The 21,120-nt window shown below is 41.9% G+C and overlaps 1 protein-coding gene across 1 annotated transcript in view; it reads left to right on the plus strand.

Moving 5' to 3' along the window:
- usp6nl (USP6 N-terminal like) overlaps window positions 1-21,120 on the plus strand; it is a 107,068-nt gene that overhangs the window by 37,071 nt on the left and 48,877 nt on the right. The window lies entirely within an intron of this gene.

A 21,120-nucleotide genomic window follows, 5' to 3' on the forward strand; every position in this document is an offset into this window, starting at 1 on the left:
AATTGAACCAAGCTAGCTAGCTACCGCTAGCGTTAGCTGGTAACTTATGTGAAAGTTTGCAGATTTTCTGTTCTGCTGTATATGCAGATGAATGCTGGCAGTACCCAGAGGTCTGCGTTTACCCGCCGGTAAATCTTCAGATGGATGACACGCTTCAGAAGGGTTGAAAATCGACAACTTTCCCTTATTAGCGTTTAGCTTAGCAACCATCAACAACACTGGCTCTAGCCAACAAAAAAATTAAACTATTTTGATAATTGATCATATACTCTCTGGCTTCATTTTCTCCAATGTGAGGATTTGCGGCTTTTCTTCATCATATGTGACATCATATTAAAAATCTTCAGCTTTTGGACTGTTGGTCAAAACAAAACAAAACAAAGCAGATTGAATACATCACTTGGGCTCTGAGAAATTGTAGATGCCTTTTTTTTATTTTATTTTTTTTTTACATTTTATAGACTAAACGATTAAGCATGAAAATAATCAGTAGCTGCTGCTCTAATTACCAGTGCTACAAAATGCCTGTATCCACAGCTGCATCAACCTACACCAACCAGTCTTAAATCATCTCTGCTCTCTACAGCTGTCGCTGTTTTTTTTTTTCAACCTGTGTGCAGTGTCTTCTCTCTCCAACACCAAGCATCTCTGTTGCCAGTTAAAGTGAAAAAGGCTGCCACCAGACCGAGCTCTTATCTGGTGTGTAGATTAAGGAGACAATGTATCAGCGACTCCATCCGATTTACAGTATCTGTCTATTCTCAATCAAGTGGGTGTTAAGGCGAAACGTGTGGAGGGCCCATTGATCTGGTGTTTTGGAGAAGGCCCCTGCATGACTAGGGTTGGGTACCGAGACCCGGTGCAATATACGGCAATGGTGCCTTAACGACCGGTATCTACCTGACCGAATAGCAACGCAGATTTTGGAGCCTCATTATGGTGCCACATACTGTAAATGTCCCCGCTGCCCTCTGATGCTCCGAAAGAGACATTAGAGGCAACGAAAGCATCGCTGCATGTGATGCTAGTTAAAAATACACTTGATAGCAGGTAACGTTAGCCTACCGTTAGCTAGCAGCTGGATTAAACACGGTTAAAGTGCTGACAGCTAACATTAAAGGCTATAAAGTGTGACTGTATTTCACTGTAGAGGATTCCAACACTGGGACGTACAACATTCTGCAGCTGCCGTTGTCGGAAAAACGACACAGACAGTGCTTTCACTTGAAACACGCCTCGCCAGCCTCATGGTGCATTCAAAGTTATTGTAAAATACCTTTTTCCCATCTAGTGGTTGTTTTTGTCGTTTAACAGGAATTTACTGATGAAATAAATTGTTATTGTTATTACATTTTTAATAAATCATTTCATTTTGACAATATGGCCTTAGCAATAAACAAGCCGTTCTTTAATGTTGTTTTGTGCTCCTTTAAAAAAAAACATAAATATATTTTTTAAATCTTTTTAAAAGTATCATTTCGGGCACCGTTTAGACACCAGCACCATTTTAAAAGTATCGTTTTAGCACCGATATCAGAAAAAATCCAAACAATACCCAACCCTATGCATGATTGGACCTATGAGTGCTGTCGGGATGAGACTGAGGGCTCCATCAATATCTTGCTGAACCCTCCACCTCTCTCCTATTACCTCACAGTTTCTATGTTTCTCACCTTACTCTTTCCCTCACATGTGTGACTCCTTTGATAAACCCCACTTGAAATGCAGAATGTACAACCACCAGAAAGATGTCAAAGATTACATACAGGTCCTTGGGAAGGTTCTTTCTTGTGACTGCTTGTAAGTTGATGAAGAGGTTATTCCAAACGGGCCACACAATGTAGCAGGATGTCATATGGCTTACTTTATACTTTAACCGCTTCAGGCCTCTGAAAGTCAAAACAATCGGTTGAACTGATCATCTCTTGTCATGAGAGGTCAGGTTGAAACCAACTGCCGTAGTCAATCAGCAGCAACAATGGAAAATACAACAGGTACATCATTTACATAGAAAACAACAAGCGTGGTTGTTTTGATGCATGCAATGTGCCACTGGTTTGTTTCGTTGTGTTGATCCTGTGGCTAAATTATCAGAGGCAGGTGTCGGATTCACTGAAAGGTGGACACCATTATGTTTGTAAAAGGCCACACTTTCACCTCATGTAGTGGGGTCACAGCCTAGCAACAGTGGGTTTGAGGCATAGCAACAGCAGCTGCAGAGTCGGACCAGCAATGCAGTAATTGGACCTTTTGACTCAGCGCCGGAGGATGGACTTACAAATATAGACACACTTCATCACAAGTGTGTGTGTGTGTGTGTGTGTGTGTGTGTGTGTGTGTGTGTGTGAGAGCATGTGTCATTAGAAGAAAGACTGAAAATGTGCACGTTTGTGAGACAGAAAAAGCATGCGGTTTATTTGAGTTTTTTATAGTGATTCTGTTAGTATAACAAATGAATCTGGCTGATTGTATTGCTGCTGCTCCTCTCTGCATGCTGCATTGTCCCTGGGTAGGTGCAGTGTATGTGTGTGTACATACATGTATCTATGATCACATTGTCGGTGTGTGCATATCATGGTGTATTCACGTACCCTAAAGGTGTGTGAGGTGGCGCTGTTCGAGGTCACTTCCTCTTCAGTCCACCTTCTGACCGGCTGGAATACAGACAGAGGAGAACATTAGCCATGTCAGAATTCACTGACAACCAGCTGGATGTCATTTTGAGTGAAAGGACAACCTCAGCGTAATGGATTTGGAAAACTGACGTTGGCCTCGCCCTGGCGTAGATAAAGGAATGACAGCATGGGGGATGCATCGGCAATTGCGAGTATAAATGGACTGATTATAGCAAGATGATGCAGTTAGAGAGAGGAACCGGGATGAGTACTGTATGTGGACTAATTAGAGATGCCATAATGGACAGGGCCGAGAATACATGAGACAAGAAATGGAGAGCTAACGAGAGAAGTGGAGAGTTACCAAACATTATTATGATGTGTGTATTGTACAAAGACATATTGGATATACTCTAATCTAATGAAAGGATTGGAGGATATTTTTTTAAGATGATCTTTTGGCCATTTTATGCCTTTATTTGATAGTGATAGAGGAGAGAGGCAGGAAATGTGGGGAAAGAGAGTAGCGGAATGATGTGCACAGGCCTCTACAGTATTTCACTAGCATATGCCTTTAAAAATGGATATGTACAGACTGGAAAAAAACTTACGAGCGCAGTGTGCAGGTAAAGATAACAACCTACTGTAATCTTTTTTCATTCCTTAATCAAAATTACAATCTCCACAAGCCGCAATGCGCCAATCACAGTAGAGTTTTCTGTCATGACCAACTAGTGTGAAGTGAGAGAAAGGTGAACGACACGGAATAAAGTATAGGTACGATAGGCTATACATTTATCTTAAGTTACATCTGTAAAATATGAAGCCAATTAATTTTTATTTTGAGTGAAAAAGAAGATGAAGAGAAAATAATCTGGTGAGGGGCATTGCCAAGGTTCTAGCGAGGCTTCGCTCTTTGCATTAACTGAGGCGGTTAGCATTAGCATGGCAACTAGTAACGACAGGGCGACGTTAGCGAAGCGACCGTGACCCTTCAACATCAACTGGAGTTAATAAATCTGTTTCAATGTTTAAAAAACAATTGTTGGTATTTTGAGGTCAATGCTTGGTGTCAAACATACATACTTAGGTCTCCCACTTCCCTCAACTGGCTCTCCGGCCAGCCGGGAATCAAACTGGGGACTCGCTACTCAGGGCTCTTTGCGCCCTAACCACTCAGTTATTGGATTGCCCTCATCAATCATTTTTTTTCTGTAATTGAACCCTAAAAGTCTTGATCTCTGAAAACAATATAGATATAGATACTAGAAATCTGTCTGGTATTTTGGAAAACAAAATAATAGCTTTGACTAGAAGATAGTAATATGTTTTTATTTGTATAAAGAGCCACAAATATATGTATGCCACCTTCAACAGATGGCTTTTGTTGCTGCAGGTGACCAAAGTAAGATGTTGACTAGTGTTGTGTAAAGGGAAAAGCTAGCAGGGCCTGGGATGGATCCCTGAGGAACCCCACATACCAGCTTACTAGTTTTAGTGGATGAGAAATTACCCAATTTGACTGAAAAAGTGTAAAGCTGTAGCATTAATGCCAACCACGTCGTGAAGGTAATTAATTCAGACAGTGTGATTTACAGGATCAAAGTTCCAAAAGAAGTAAGATAGTGCCTGCCTCCAATGTCACGAGTAAATCATTTAAGACTCTCAACAGAAGTAAATCGGTTTCTTTCTTTTTTTTGCACGTTACAACCTGCACGTTTTCTTTGTAATTATTTTTTTTTTTTTAAACATCTTCATCATGATAACAGACTCGCTGAGGGAGTAAAGGTTGTGACAAAGACAAAATGTGAGAGGGTGCAATCTGAGGACGACAGCGTTACTGATGCTGCTGGGTAAAAATCATCACTAGGACACACACACACACACACACACACACACACACACACACCTCCTGTCTTGCATTTACCCCTTTACATTCTGTTCATGTTCTCAGCTTCACAGTAAATGTACACCAGCAGAAATACAGGGTGGGTGACCGAGACAGAAAGCGACACCATGAGAAGGAGGAGGGAGGGGTGCAGGAAAGCACAGAGAGGAAGGGAGGGAAGAAGATGCTGGAGGGTGAGTGAGTGGAAGCGCTCATTATTAAGAATTTAAAGGATGTGAAAAGAGGACAGCAAGCGAAGTAGCCAGCCTTTGCACTGACTGAGGGAGGAGAGAGGCTGATAGCCAGCCTTTGCACTGAGGGAGGAGAAAGGCTGATGCGAAAGAAAGAGATGGATAGGAGAGGACAAGAGAGTCAGAAAAGGAGATGAGAGAGTTGTGGACAGTTGAGAAGCATCATCACCGGTCAACTGTGCATGCATTGATCCCCACCAACAAGGTGGTTTGTCTGCTGGAGCCACAGAAGAAGAAAAAGATTTAAGGAAGAAGCGTCTCTGCTGCTGACTGCTAAATGAAGAGTGTGTGAGAGCACTCCAGTGGAGCGACACAACACACACATCACACGCGAGGCGAACACATTCAGTTTGCAGAGATACGGCGCTGCCAGCAAGCATCCTCCGCTACTTTCAGCAGCTGCCAGTTGTTGAGTTGAGATTTATAGGCTGTTTCATGTGGACCAAAGGCAGCATTCGAAGCAGCTGGAGCACTTATCAGGTAGAGTGTGTGAGTGTTCGCTGATGCTGTACATCTGTGCTTGGAGACCGGCTGTTTATGGTATAGTAGTATCTGAGGAGTCTCGGAGAGTTTGTAAGCATGTGTTGAAATCTGGAGAAAAAACATCAAAAAGGAGAAGAGAGAAGAAGATTTAAAGGAAAAGCTGTTTTTTTTGTTTTTTTTTTAACTTCCCCCTCCACCCAGAGAAGCAGCCAGCTCTCATACGAGATCCCCCAGGAGCCTGGATTCACGATGTGGATTAGGGGATGAGTCCTCAGGAGGAGCCAGGGAGGCCTCTGCCGCTGCCTCCCTGTGAGCATGCAGGTCCTACAGATCGTCAAGGAGCTGGTGTCGCCGTCCAGACGCAGGGCAGTGGCCAGATTTGGAGGTGTGTGCATGTACGGTACATCACATTTGTCCATGTAATGAGCCATTAAACCGCTGTCTTAGCCAGTAATTAATACTCAACTCAGACAAAAGACAGTCAGTGTCCATCTGCTATATCATGGACGTGATCAATCTACAGAATCAAACAAAATGTTGGGGGTAAAGGGCAGCAGTTCAATGGATTTATGAGGTCTTTATGAATGTTTGCGGTAGGGTTCGACCAATATAAGAGGCATACAAGCCTTTTATTAAAACGGGTTATTAGCCAGTTATGTAGTCCTCCCCTGATATGTGAATTTCTGCTGTTGTACTGTTCATGAATGTCAGTCTGTTAAACCAAGAATAAAAGCTGCCACATCTTGCTGTCAGAAGCTGTTAATCGTCCTGTAACATCTTCATTAGTTAAATCTAGGTTTCAGTGGAGAGGGTTAGGCCGGCTACACACTGGATGCGTATTTTCGGCTCCCATGTTAACAGGTTAGAGCTTGCACACTGCCTGCTTGAAAAAAGCCGCGCCGAAAAAAAATCTGCATGCTAGAAATAGAACCGACGCCTATGTTTCACGCAACACGCAAGCGTGTTGGAAGCGTTTCCAGGCAAAATAGAATAGGAAAATGTCATTTTGACACAAATACATATTAATAAATGACATTTTGATGTTTGAAAGTCTCTAGGTTTTGACATACTGTAAATGCAGATATAAATGTAATTTAAAAAAAATATATTTTTATTCTGTAGCCTATTTTGCCGTCAATACTGCCGAAGTTTCTTTGCTGTAATCAAATCCGTATATAGGGTTGAAGAACGCGAAGCTGACATGCAACAGAAACGCCACGCTCACGTGACGCAGCCAGTGTGTAGCCGGCCTTAGTGGTTTACATCCTGAATCCGAGGCTTTTTCACTCTGGGGTCACAAACATTTATTAGAGTTTTGCTCTTAAAGGTTTCAGAACGCTTAAAACAAACCAGTGCGTACAAAGGATTTATGAGGTCTTTATGAATGTTTGCGGTAGGGTTAGACCAATATAAGAAGCATACAAGCCTTTTGTTAAAACGGGTTATTAGCCAGTTATGTAGTCCTCCCCTGATATGTGAATTTCTGCTGTTGTACTGTTCATTAATGTCAGTTTGTTAAACCAAGAATAAAAGCTGCCACGCCTTGCTCTCAGAAGCTGTTAATTGTCCTGTAACATCTTCATTAGTTAAATCTAGGTTTCAGTGGAGAGGGTTAGGTCATTTTTCACTCTGGGGTCACAGACATTTATTAGAGAGTTTTGCTCTTAAAGGTTTCAGAACGCTTAAAACAAACTGGTGCGTATGAAGTAGGGGTGTCACAAGTTCGATTTTAAATCATGATTGATTGAAGTGAGCTTTCGATTTCGACTATTGAATTCAAAGGCTAAGTTATTTCCACTGCCGGAGTCGGAGATGACGGAGGCACAACCAAACTGAAAAATCCTCCTGCATCACCGATGTGGCAACATTTTGCTTCCTGCGTTATGTAAACAACCAACGAAGGTAAAGCATGTTGTCTCCAACAAGACTCCATGGTGCCTTCAGGTGCACCTTGTTAAAGTAATGGTGCATTCAATTGCGTCTTGTAAACTCTGAGGAAGTCAAACTGTTGTTGCAATGTACCCTTCTGCCATCTAGTGGCTCTCATTGTGGCATTGCCGTCCCTGTCGAAAAAAATGCTTAAATTGAATTGTGACCTTATAAACTGAAAGTCAAACCGGGTCGTGGATTTGGAAAATCGTGACACCCTTAGTACGACATGTTGTCCGACCACGTCTAAAGGCAAAATTGTTTTCTACTCAGTCCGAATGGCCATACTCACAGGCGGGGTGAAAAACCTTGCGCCATAGACAGGGACTAAATGCAATGTATTCTACAAATATCGACTAACGTGTGTGTGATGAATGAAAAGGTGTACGTTATAACGTTCACACACCTAGCCGGCCAATTGCTGCAGGAAGTTGTTGTGCTAATCGGATTGTTTGTTTCGCAAAGCTGCAGTCGTTGCGGCCCCCCAGAGCCTGAACTGTCAGCTAGCTAGTTAACGTCTGCAGAGTCGGTACATTAGGTTTTTTGTTGTAAATAAATAACGACTGCAAAAACAGTTGCGCGTATAAAGTGTGGTGAAAATTAGTTTTCCGATCAGCCTGATCGTACTCTAAAAAGTCGCCCTAGTCCCTGTCTGATTATGGAGAACTAGAAGCTCTGTTTCAGATTAATTATCACATCTGCTGATAATCACTGTCATCGGCCTACAAAAGGAAAACGACTTGTAGCTCATTTATTCGTTCGTTAACAATGTTGTGGACGGAGCAGTTAAAAGGCCAGTGTGTCAATTTCAATACTTAAATATTTGGCTTTTCTTGATACGGAAATGTTTCTCTTCAATAAGGAAGTTATACTCTGTGTCATTGTACTCTGTGTCATTGTGGATGAGGTTGAACTTCTTTCTGTGCCTGTGTGGCGTTTGACTGAATAGGAGGGACGTTCCCCTGGAGTCAATAGCTCTGTTGCCGTGGGACATGAGTGTACTGTACAGTATGTGTGTGTGTCCTGCAGCTGCATTTCTCTGGCGTGCAATAAATAATGAAGCATGGTGCCCAGGGTAATGGAACGCTCCGTGACCCCCGACCCCTCGTCCTGTCTCCTGATTGTGTCAGATTGTGCGTGATAGCCTCGATCTGTGTTGCAGAACACTGTTTCGCGCTGTTTTTACTGTCGTCGCCACAAGTTTATCCGAGCTTTTTTCTTCTTTTTTTTCTGCAGGAGGAAGAAAGCCACAGCTTGTTGACTTCTCGCTGCAGTGCTCTTTAAATTAAAAAGGACTCTCTGTTTTTACAGAGGGGCAATTTGCATAAATTTAACAAGGGGTTGATGGGCAGGTAAATTGGTGCTTCTTGCTGATTTCTCCTAAAATGTGTTGTAATTAGGACACGGATGATAATTCATGATTATTTTTTCCGGAGCACTTTCATTCTCCAGTCATATTGCCAGGTCTGTGTGTACTTATTTTCGTGTAGGACGTGTATGGCTGTGCGTTTTGGATTTAATTACTTTGCAATTTTCTCCATTTCTCCTGGATTGGCTTAAAAAAAAGATCTAGCTTTAGCTCTGTTTGAGCTGGAAAGCAGTTGTCTCTATAATGACAGTAAAACCATTACATCTGCTGCCAGCTCCCAGCCCACTAAAGTCGAAGCATTTATGTGACGGAAGCCAGAGTAAAAAGCGGAATATATCTGCTCTAACGCTTGGTTTCCGCAGGCAGCTGACATAACGGCAGAGCGGAGCGAGTCAATTCATACCCTAATGAGAACAGCGGCATGAGCGAAGTCCGCTGACGACAGCGTAAGTGCCCAAGATGTTCACCGCTCTCCCAAAGTTGACTCCGAGTCAACTTTTGCAGCGCGGTAGCCAGGGTGAGAATTGTGAAAAAAGCAGAGTGTGGGGGATGTTTTTTTTTGATCATGCACAACAAAACAAAACAAAACAAAACATGCAAGAATGAAATCCCCCTTTCAATAGCATGGATATAGTGCCACTCGGCCAGCCATGCCAAAACACTTGAACTAACCCTGAACTTCAATATCAATTGGAAAACAATCTCAAAATAAAACGCAGCGCATTCAAGTCGGAGAGCGAAGTTCACTTCACGGCGAAGACAAAATATTTTCACTCAGGAAACTAACCATAACCCAGGAAACGCTCGTTTGTCCTCGGGAGCGTTTTAACCACGATCTTTTTCCTAAACTTGACTAGTCGTTTTGGTGCCTAAACTTAACTGTCATCGCCGCATGACGCTCACTTTTTCTGACTAAACTCAACTACCACGGCCCCTGAAAGGACCGTCATCTGGCGGTGCCTGTAGAAGCTAAATACAACCAGCAACTGCAGCTCGGATTTTATCGTTTTATGGCACTGTGTTCACGTTACAAAAAACTTCTATTTTAGGTATATAATATATGGTCTATTGGTGAAGTAGCATTGATCACTTTGAAAGGGGGGGGGGTATACATTTGGTCATGGATGAAAATAGTTTCCAAATTCCAGGACCCGGAGGATTAAAAAAAAACATGATGGACTCTTCAGAAGAGGTCATTATCTTCAGTCAAGTTTCTGCTCGTGAAAGTCACCAAGACGACACCATGTTCTGAACATAGTCATACTGAGAAATCGTTTCGTAATCGTAAAAACGTTTATTAATATCAAAAAGTTACGCACTAAAGCTTTAAAGATCGTGATCTTCCTATTAGCTTCCTTCATGATACATCGGTACGGTTGCCCATTCAGTTGGTATTCCCGCTGAGTTTTAATATATATTTGTTTTAGTAGTATTAGCATTGTAGTAACGTTAGCATTGTAGCGATGGCAACCAGCTGGTTGCTAGCAATACATGCATTTTTTTCATTCAAACAGACTTTTAGTTAGACAAGGGTTTTTATGGCTGTCTGATTTTATGTGCCTATGTTTTTCTTTCTATTCTTATGTCTTTTATTTATTGTATTTCACTTTATTGTGAAGCACTTTGTGATTTTTATCTGTGAAAAGTGCTATATAAATAAACTTTACTTACTTACTTATTTGAACTAAACTAAACAGAACTTTTTTAAGCGGCAAAGTGTACGACTGGAGTAGAAAACTTACCAAATAGTTTGTGACAGGCCAGATAGAAACTGATAGAAACGTACTGTATGTCAACACCAACAACAAAATCCGTCGCAGATTCAGCGGAGTTGCAGTTGGAAAAAAAGCTGCCTGTGGAAAACCCAGCGTTTTTGATTCAGGTGCTTGTTGTCTTGTCTCCTGCCAGCTGGCTTCGATAACAGCTTTAATGTATCAACTAACCCCACTAGTGCACTCATGGAGGACCAATTAAACCACACAAGCATGCGCTGTGTGGATTTAAAAACATCATCACTTTCAGTTGCCTTTCTTTATTTGCTCTGAGACGACTGGCTTCAAGTCGAAACCCTGCACGTGAACATGCAGCGTAATCATGTTTTAACATTACTATTATGGGGTTAAACTCAGACACGTGCCCAACCTTCACGCCTGCACTGTAACAACACCACTTATACTTTAGACTTATACAGCACATACCAAACACCAAGACGTTTTAAATAAAGATTGTCCTCAAAGTGAATCTGAGGAATGGTAAAAGTAAGAAACTACTATTGGCTGCCCAATATAAACTACAGTGCAGAGGCTGCCAGTCTTGTTGCCGCTGGTCTTGTTTGTTTACCGTGACAACTGTAACGCTACTATATTCATGTTGTAATGATTCATTGATTCTTAAATTTGCTACAAGTGGAAGCTTAAACACGAACCAACCTGCACTCAGCCTCCAGCTCCAAACTGCAGCTGCTCATGGCGCCCTTACCAGCGGCGGAATGTAACTGAGTACATTTACTCAAGTACTGTACTTAAGTACAAATGTTGAGGTACTTGTGTCTTTTCTTTTCATGCCACTTTCTACTCTGCTCCACTACATTTCAGAGAGAAATATTGTACTTTTTACTCCACAGCTTTAGTTACTAGTTACTTTATAAATTAAGAGTTTTGAACACAAAACACATGTAGTTTATAAAATACCATGTTTTATTATTTAAAAAAAAACAACTACCCAACAATGTCACGGCCTGCAAGTACAGCTGACTTGATTAGCCGATTAAACACTTAGTTGATTGACTGAACTGTGAGGATTTTTCTGAATAGAGTACTTTTACTTTTAATACTTTCAAGTTCATTTTCCTGACGGTACTATTTCAATGCTGGACTTTGACTTGTAACAGAGTTTTTTTTTTTTTACAGTGTGGTATAAGTTCTTTTTCAGTATTTTATTTTATTAACAGTGACAACACACAAACAAAACATGTCACCACCATACAACAAGTAGTTTGCAAAGTAACATTAGTCTCTCAGACAATATGTGACAATATTTAACATATCGTGAGTGAGGTAGAATAGTAGGTAGAAAGTATACATCTCTTACTCATCTATACAGACAGGTCCACATTCTCAAGAAGAGTTTGTTCTTCATATTAACCTTTGCATCTGTATACTATACACCATTTCCTTAAGCCATTGTTTAAAACAGGGTGGATGGGTAGACTTCCAAGACAGGTGAATGAGCTTCTTAGCAACCAGCATTGCTACGTGCAGAGCGGCTTGTAAATCATGTGGCAACTCAAACGTTCCTGTACAGCAACCAAAGATAGCTCGATCAGGCCGAATGTCTCTGCAATAGGCTTTAGAGAGCCACCTGAAGATCTCTGTCCGGTAATTATATAGTGTAGGGCAGAAGCAGAAAAGGTGTGCTAGTGATCCTTCAGCTGAAAGGCATTTGTCACATTTAGGAGACACTGATGGGAAGATGCGCTTCAGTTTTGTTTTTGAATAATGCAGTATATACATCACTTGGGTATTAGTTCTTTTACGGAAGTTAGAGATCTGATTACTTTTCCCCCTACTGGCCGTTACTCAGCGTTGTGTGTGTGTGTTTGTTAGAATTGATGACAAGTGTGTGAAAGTCATTGTACGGCAGGTAAGTGTGTGCAATCAACTCTAAAGGCACAGACACTTAACAGAGAGAGTGTTTCAGAGATTTCAGCAGCTTTTATCGACTGCTCCGGAACGATTCGCACTTTCCATTTGGCTGTCGTCTTTATCTCCGTCCATCAGTCGTGCACAGGAATTCACCTTGGCTCTTCTTTCGGTTCGGATCAATGGAGGCAGATTTAGAGATGGCCTCAAACAGATACAGCACGCACGCACACATGCAGTCTCACACACACACACACACACACACACACACACACACACACACACACACACACACTCTGACACATGCATAGATTCTCTCATTCACTGCAATGCTATGCAGGCTTGAAGGTGCTGTGCTGATGTGTGATGGCTGGGTGTGATGTTGCTGGTGTGAGTCCCATGATGAGGGTGGAGCACATTGCAATTGTAGTAGTCACTGTATGAATGTAAAAGTGTTGGAAAACACAAATCATATTTTTTGTAAGTTAAAGACAAATCTGTCAGCATATTGACTTGTGGCTCAACTGCAGTTAGCCTCGAGGCCTCAACTTCGACCCTCATTTAATAGTTTTAGGTTTTAGATGTTATGGTCTCAGAGAATATCTGATTTTTTTTTTTTTCATACCGTAAATGTATATTACTTTATTCTCAGAAATTCTGAAGTTATTCTTTGAATTTTACCCCCCCTCCCCCGGCTCTGTCATTTCTTTTCTTTTTTCTTCTTGACATACAATGGCACCAATCATAGAGTTGTGTGTCTGTCTTTGCTGAGCAGTTGGGATTTATAACAAGTCTAAAGAGAGACTCTACTGCAGACTTCTCCTGGTCAGCAGCAGCAGCAGCTCAGTATCTCACTGCATTATTCAGCAGCCTTGATACCTCTCTCTCTCTCTGTCCTGTAGCATCTTAACACTCAACTAAAGCAAAAAAATAAGGTTCACTCACAAATTTAAATGCTGCGCCAGAAGCTTCAAACAAGGACACTTTTTTTTGTGTTTTGCATACCGGCTTGTGAATCCTCCGTAGGTAATATTTGACTGTGTGTTCATATTTGTGTGGACCGGAGCTTGAAGGGGAAAAGCACATGCTGGTTAGTTAGGGAGGGAGCGGCAGACAGTCCATGCTCAGCGGGTGTTACAGGGCTGAAGCTGCCTGCTGACATCCACACTGTGGCAGCGGGGCTAATTGCCTGTCTGTCCTCCCTAAAGGGCAACGCTGCGGTACACTTCAGACTGCTGCGGTCGGCCTCCATGACAGAACAGAGCGGGGTTAGATCTCAAAAATCGCCTCAGCTTTATTTGAACATCTGGGCTTGTTTTATATTTTTGCTCTGCTCATGTCAGATTTAGTCGAATGTATTGATCCCTGCTTGCTGTTTCACACATAGTCTTTAATTATGTATCAATTGACTCTCTGTAGCCCCTCAAGCATCATTACTGAGTTTAGGTTGGTGTATGAAATGTGTGCCGATATGATGGGGGTCCTTCACCAACTGTGGCTACCTAAAAACTGCCTGCAAGGGCTGAAACAAGTGAAATTGTCTCTGTTGTTGTGGAACGTGTTTTCTACATGGCTGTAGGCCTAGTCCACGGATATTTTTGTGAACGTATCTTTTCCTCTGCGTTTTGGCCTTTCGTCCACACAAACTGAGTTTAAGGGCGTCATCAGTTGATGAGTTCGTAAACTTCAACTTCTTAGCTAGCGTTAACTCCAAGAAAGTAAATACAGGAAGAAGGTCCTGTGTTCTGGACTAGTTCATATTTCTTGCGTCTCCGTGGTCAAACCAGCTCATTTCATTTATATAATCAGAAATTGTTTCGCGAGTGACATTGCGACGTCTGCTCTGCTCACCGAGACTTCGCTCTGCTCTGCCGGTGTCTGTCTCCAATTTTAGCGACGGCTGGTTTGACCACGGAGATGCGAGTGACCGCAGTCTTTTTTACTGTGAGAGAAACCACTGCAAGCTGCTACAGTTTGCATGTACTGCTGCATCGCAGGTTGCAAAGCACAGCTGACTACAGGAGCCATTTAGCTCAGACTTGCGGAGTATACAAATATATAGTTGGTGCAGTTCGAGGCGGAATCACGCTCTCACCACAAACAAACCGCTCCAGAGTTGGCTTGAAAGCGTACCGAGACCATCTCATCAAGCAGGTCTCGGTACACTTGTTTGGTCCGCTTTTGGTGCGCACCCGAATGTGATTGCCGCGTTAACACCTGCCAAACGAACTGCACCAAGGCCTCACGTCCAGGGGCGATTCCAGGATTTTTTAAGTGGGGTGGCACAGGGGAGACCAATAATCAGTCTATAAGCTCAGTCTGCCATTTAAAAAACAAACCATTCCAGTGCTGGTTCAATGGTATCAGAATTTTGGATAGTCGTCATGGAAAACATTAATTGGTCATGTGCTGGGTAGCGCTGGGAAGATTGGCAGAACAGGCAGCCAAGTGACAGATCTCTGATCCAATGGAAATCACAACTGTCAGATTGACAGCACTCTAGAAAACGAACTAGTGCGATTCAACCGTACTAAATGAGACTGGTGTGAAAGCCCCCTAAGGTCACTGAAAACGGACCTTTTGGAAACTCCTTCTGGCGTGAAGATGCTCAGAAACCATGTTTTCCGTCTTGACGTGTAGGAAGGGAGTTGTTGTCTTGTAATGTCAGAGTGTTCGCCGCTATGTCCTTTTGTGAGGCGTCATTTCGCGCAGTGGCGGACGTGTCCTAAATAGTGCTGGTTCTAACTGCTAACAGGACTATTTCCATGTTGACACTTGAGGCTAGACTTTATGTATACGAGCCTTGTGTGCAACCACGGTTTTGTTGTATTTCCAAAGCCTATATGCCAAGGTCCTGGTAGAAACACATACCCCTGTGTTCATGTGTTCGGTAAGAAAATGTTGAACATACTTGGAATAACTTTGTACAATCTGTGAAAAGCACCAATAAAAAGAGTTTGCCAAAAAAATGACAGTTTAACTGAAACAAGGAAAATACAACGAACCAAACAGACCACAACAAAAAGGTGAAATGACTATATTCAGCCTTCAAAGAAAGGAATGAGTGGAGCATTTTTTATTTTTTTATTTTAAAGCCTGTTGAACTCAGTTGAACTCTACTACTTGCACTTTGATGTGCAGGCTTGTTTTTCAGTGCCCGCATCCCCAACTTGTCCTGTCTTGTTAATTGCAAACTGGTGACGGTCAGGATGTTGGCACCAGTTTGGGTGCAGCCTCGCAGCCTGCTGACGATCAGCTGTGTTTGATCAAACTTGTTCTCTGGACTCAATTCACTGTCATCAGATTAGTGGGAGTTAATGGCGTTGTCTGTCCATGTGTGTTGCACCAGTTTCAGGCCTGGTTACCAAAAACAGCAATGGGTTACTGGATGCAGTAATTCATTAACACTAGCTGTCGTCTTGAGCCTCGCACAGAAAATTGAATCTGCCTTTTCTACAACTAAAGAATCATGATCAAGAAACCAATCAGCTCTGATGTCCAAAGGCAGCGTCAACACGTCCAACCACAGACGCATCTTTTCCACCATTTGTCATCTGCAAATGCTCAGTGTGAGACAGCTAATTAAGGCTACATCTACACTACTATGTTTTGGTTTAAAAACAAATATCTTTTGCTACGTTTACGCCTCACGTCCAGGGGCGATTCCATATTTCAGGGGACGGGCGGGGCTAGAAGGGGGGCACGGTGTGCGCTACTCCGGCACTTCCGAGCCTCTTAAACGTAGACATTTGGAAACACCGCTTGGACAGGGTTTAAATATAGTTGGTATGTCAAGCTTCATACAGTACAGCTGCCAATCTGGGTTAAATGGTAGTAAGAGTGTTGTTTTCATGCCAGCGAAACAAGGAAATGATCTCAGATTCTGACCTTAACCAGCGAGGAAGTTGGACTAGTAGCCATTGAGGAACAGGGACTTTTTCTGTCAGAGCTGTGGAGCTTCATCCAACTATCTGCTGAAGATAATAATACACTTACTTTGCTTCCATCATACAAGAAATGCAGCTCAAGTGTAAAAGAAAGGGCAGATAATTTATTTATTTATTTATTTATTTATATATATACACACACACACATACAGGTAGGTGCTGGTCATATAATTAGAATATCATGAAAAAGTTGATTTATTTCAGTAATTCCATTCAAAAAGTGAAACTTGTATAATGTATACATTCATTCCACACAGACTGATATATTTCATGTGTTTATTTCTTTTAATTTTGATGATTATAACTGACAACTAATGAAAACCCCAAATTCAGTATCTCAAGGTTCTCATCGACAAGGTTGAATATTGAAGACACCTGGTGCCACACTCTAATCAGCTAATTAACTCAAAACACCTGCAAAGGCCTTTAAATGGTCTCTCAGTCTAGTTCTGTAGGCTACACAATCATGGGGAAGACTGCTGATTGACAGCTGTCCAAAAGACGACCATTGACACCTTGCACAAGGAGGGCAAGACACAAAAGGTCATTGCTAAAGAGGCTGGCTGTTCACAGAGCTCCGTGTCCAAGCACATTAATAGAGAGGTGAGGGGAAGGAAAAGATGTGGTAGAAAAAAGTGTACAAGCAATAGGGATAACCGTACCCTGGAGAGGAGTGTGAAACAAAACCCATTCAGAAATGTGGGGGAGATTCACAAAGAGTGGACTGCAGCTGGAGTCAGTGCTTCAAGAACCACCACGCACAGACGTATGCAAGACATGGGTTTCAGCTGTCGCATTCCTTGTGTCAAGCCACTCTTGAACAAGACACAGCATCAGAAGCGTCTCGCCTGGGCTAAAGACAAAAAGGACTGGACTGCTGCTGAGTGGTCCAAAGTTATGTTCTCTGATGAAAGTACATTTTGCATTTCCTTTGGAAATCAAGGTCCCAGAGTCTGGAGGAAGAGAGGAGAGGCACAGAAGCCATGTTGCTTGAAGTCCAGTGTAAAGTTTCCACAGTCAGTGATGGTTTGGGGTGCCATGTCATCTGCTGGTGTTGGTCCACTGTGTTTTCTGAGGTCCAGGGTCAAAGCAGCCATCTACCAGGAAGTTTTAGAGCACTTCATGCTTCCTGCTGTTGACCAACTTTATGGAGATGCAGATTTCATTTTCCAACAGGACTTGGCACCTGCACACAGTGCCAAAGCTACCAGTACCTGGTTTAAGGACCATGGTATCCCTGTTCTTAATTGGCCAGCAAACTCCCCTGACCTTAACCCTATAGAAAATCTATGGGGTATTGTGAAGAGGAAGATGCGACGCGCCAGACCCAACAATGCAGAAGAGCTGAAGGCCACTATCAGAGCAACCTGGGCTCTCAGAACACCTGAGCAGTGCCACAGACTGATCGACTCCATGCCACGCCACATTACTGCAGTAATTCAGGCAAAAGGAGCCCCAACTAAGTATTGAGTGCTGTACATGCTCATACTTTTCATGTTCATAGTTTTCAGTTGGCCAACATTTCTAAAAATCCTTTTTTGTATTGGTCTTAAGTAATATTCTAATTTTCGGAGATACTGAATTTGGGATTTTCATTAGTTGTCAGTTATAATCATCACAATTAAAAGAAATGAACATTTGAAATGTATCACTCTGTGTGTGACGAATGAATATAATATACAAACTTCACTTTTTGAATGGAATTACTGACATAAATCAACTTTTTCATGATATTCTAATTATATAACGTGTATAGCACGTGTGTGTGTGTGTGTGTATGTATATATATATATATATATATATATATATATATATATATATATATATATATATATATATATATATATATATATATATAAAAAAATCTCTTTGTCTCTGATCTGTACCCACATCTAGCCTCTTTGAACAATATGACTGCATCTTATTATCTTCCAGGCGGCTGTTTCGCCCACTGACAGACACTTTGATATTGATTAATAATTGCCTCGTGAGAATGTGTGTTGGTGCTGTCGTGCTACGCTCATCTCTCCTCTAATATTGCATTTGTCTGTCTCTGGTTTGTTTCTGCAGTAAAGACATCGGAAGACAATATCCACTAATTTTTTTACCAAATGGTTGACTGACAGACTGTAAACTGACATGAAGAAAGGCACTCACCCACAGAAGTCGGTAGTAGGCCCATTTTAAGACAAGGAAGATAAGATATATATTTAAGCCAATATGATAATTATCAGTACTTTGATCTTAGTGTATTTTAAACAAATGTAAAACTATACTATTTGGAAGATCATATAACGTGCTGCGTTCCAGACACAATTTTTAGCCTGTAAGTTACGACTTCACGTCACGACTCATGACTTGGTAGCGTTCCAGGCAAAGTCACGACATTCACCGTCAAAGCTGGCTAGCTAAACATTGTGCCGTTGGCAGGGTCCAGGTTAACGTTGACGTTAGCTAGCGCTAGCTGATACTAGCGATTTCTGGTCAGCGGCATATTTTGGGCTTCATTTAATTAACATAACCTGTAGTAGTACACAATCGTATGTGTATTATTACTACGTTGCCTATTTATGTATATTTATTTCTATTTCTCACCATTAATCACCGGCGTCTGTACAGCATCAACAGAGGTCGCCATTGTTGTTTATGTGTGTGTGACCTCAAAAACTGTAAATGGGAGTACAACGATCTGGTACGAGTTCACGGGTAGTAAGTTACGGGTTTGACTGCCGTTCCAGGGCACTTTCACGGGTAGAAGGTTGTGAAAACACGAGTTACGGGTTGCCTGGAACCAGTACCTTTAAGCCTCTTAAACATAGACCATTTGGAAACACTGCTTGGACAGGGTTTAAATATAGTTGGTATGTCAAGCTTCATACAGTACAGCTGCCAATCTGGGTTAAATGGCAGTAAGAGTGTTGTTTTCATGCCAGAGAAACAATGAAATGATCTCAGATTCTGACCTTAACCAGCGAGGAAGTTGAACTAGTAGCCATTGAGGAACAGGGACCTTTTTCACTTTCTATGAATGTCTGTCACAGAAACGCAGCATTATTCCCATCCTAGTGCCACACGAATAATATTGCAGTGTTTTTACACATTTGAATCATCTCAAGACCTGCTTCACTTTCTGACCGTTTTGCCTTATGCTTTGTGCTTTTTGTATTTGTTAATTTATTCACAGCAACATTCAGGTCAGAGGTGGTTTTTTTTGCTGTTGTTGTTGCTGCTTGTTGGTAGATTTTCTTTTGCCCGACGGTGCCAGGATGCTCGCCCACTCACCAAACTGACTGTTTGCATCTCCGATACAGAACTGAAAACAGGAAACAGATAAGTGCTAAGTTGCATAAGGACCAAAAATGTTAAAGAGAGAAAAAAAGAATGAGACATGATATTTGGAAGACAGGCAGACTGACCGTGATGTCAGAAAATGTCTTTACAATTGAAACATTACGGTTTTGTCACGTTCTTCCAGCATGTGTCACACAGAATATTCCGGTGGTCCACTGCCCTCTACTTGTGATGTTGATATATATTAATTATATGACAAATGACATTTCAATTGATTATTTATTTGTTTTGGTCTAAATCTTCTTTTAGGTGGCTTTTTCTCTCTTCATATAGGGCTAGGGATGTCACGACAAAAATCTAGTAATCGGTACCGATACCAGCAAAAGTACACGCTACTCGATACCAAAGTCGATAACCACGTCGGACAGTGTCATGTCACTCTTTTTTTTTTTTTTTTTAGTTTTTTTTCCTTCTCTCAACTTTCTGTCACTGTTTTGGTGTGGAGTGCAGGGGGGCAAAGAGAGCGTGATTTACATGTAATCTGGAGAAGAGCCGGTCTTCTGGACCCACAGTCGCTGCTCTGAAGCCTGGCCTCCCCACACAGCTAACGTTAGCAGTGTAGTAGTACTTTTACTGAAGTAAAGGATCTGAATACTTCCTCCACCGCTGCTTTACAACCGTTGAAAGAGTAAGTGCAGGGTAAAAACGATATGTCCGCTACAGGAACATGTTGTACTGTACATCTCTCTCTCTCTCTCTCTGCTGACAAAAAAGAACGAGGAGAGATGAAAGCCTCTGAACAAACCGTAATCAGGGTCACTTTTGAAGGTAGTGAAGTCCAAACAGATACGTCGATTAAGTGGACTTCCAGAAAATGAAGATGGCATCTGAAAGCCCCCCCCCCCCCCATTCTCTGTGACCCTGGAGCTTCAGAAGTGATAACAGCACTTAAGTCCCATCCAACAACTCTCCCCTCACAAACACAGATATTTCCTGTGCCGATGCAGCGCGCAGATAGAGCCGAGACGACGGGAGAATTTCTTTTATTGTCTTTTGCTCATTTCAGCCGTTCCCCAACCAACCCCGCCCTGCCTCTTGTGTCTGATACGCCACATCACAAGAGCCTTCATGGCACATCACGTCCATTTCATAATGCAGTTTTAATGGAAACTGTTTATCATCAAACTGTCATCCTGGGCCCCCTTCAATTTCCCTCTCTTTCCCAACTTCCACTTGTTTATGCTTTACTTACTAAGACGTTTTTATGGACGATATGGAAGAGGTTTAACCCTCTGAGGTCTAAGGGCATTTTTAAATATCTTCTCGAGTTATCCTTTTAAGGGTATTTGCATATAACCTGATCTTCATGAGTTTCATATCAAAATGTTCAGAACAAACTCAGCTTTCTGTGTAGTGACGCCCCCAAATTGTTCCAGAGCAATGTGTAAAGAGATCATTTGGCCCTAAAGCGGAAATATTTCTCAAATCTCTTCCTCCAGACTCTGGGACCTTGATTTCCAAAGAAAACATACCTACACTCAATTTTTTTTGGTGCTTGAAATGAGTTTACAAAAGTCCTGGGTTCACAAAAGTAGCGTAATATGTGAATGAAATAGTAAATAAATGTGTAAAATGAAATTCTGTAATATTGCCTTTTGAGTAGGAGTGTTGTCAAACAATCGCGTCTCTTGTCCTCAGAGTTGTAT

Source organism: Sander vitreus, chromosome 23 (genome assembly GCF_031162955.1).
Source record: "Sander vitreus isolate 19-12246 chromosome 23, sanVit1, whole genome shotgun sequence".
Classification (NCBI taxonomy): domain Eukaryota; kingdom Metazoa; phylum Chordata; class Actinopteri; order Perciformes; family Percidae; genus Sander; species Sander vitreus.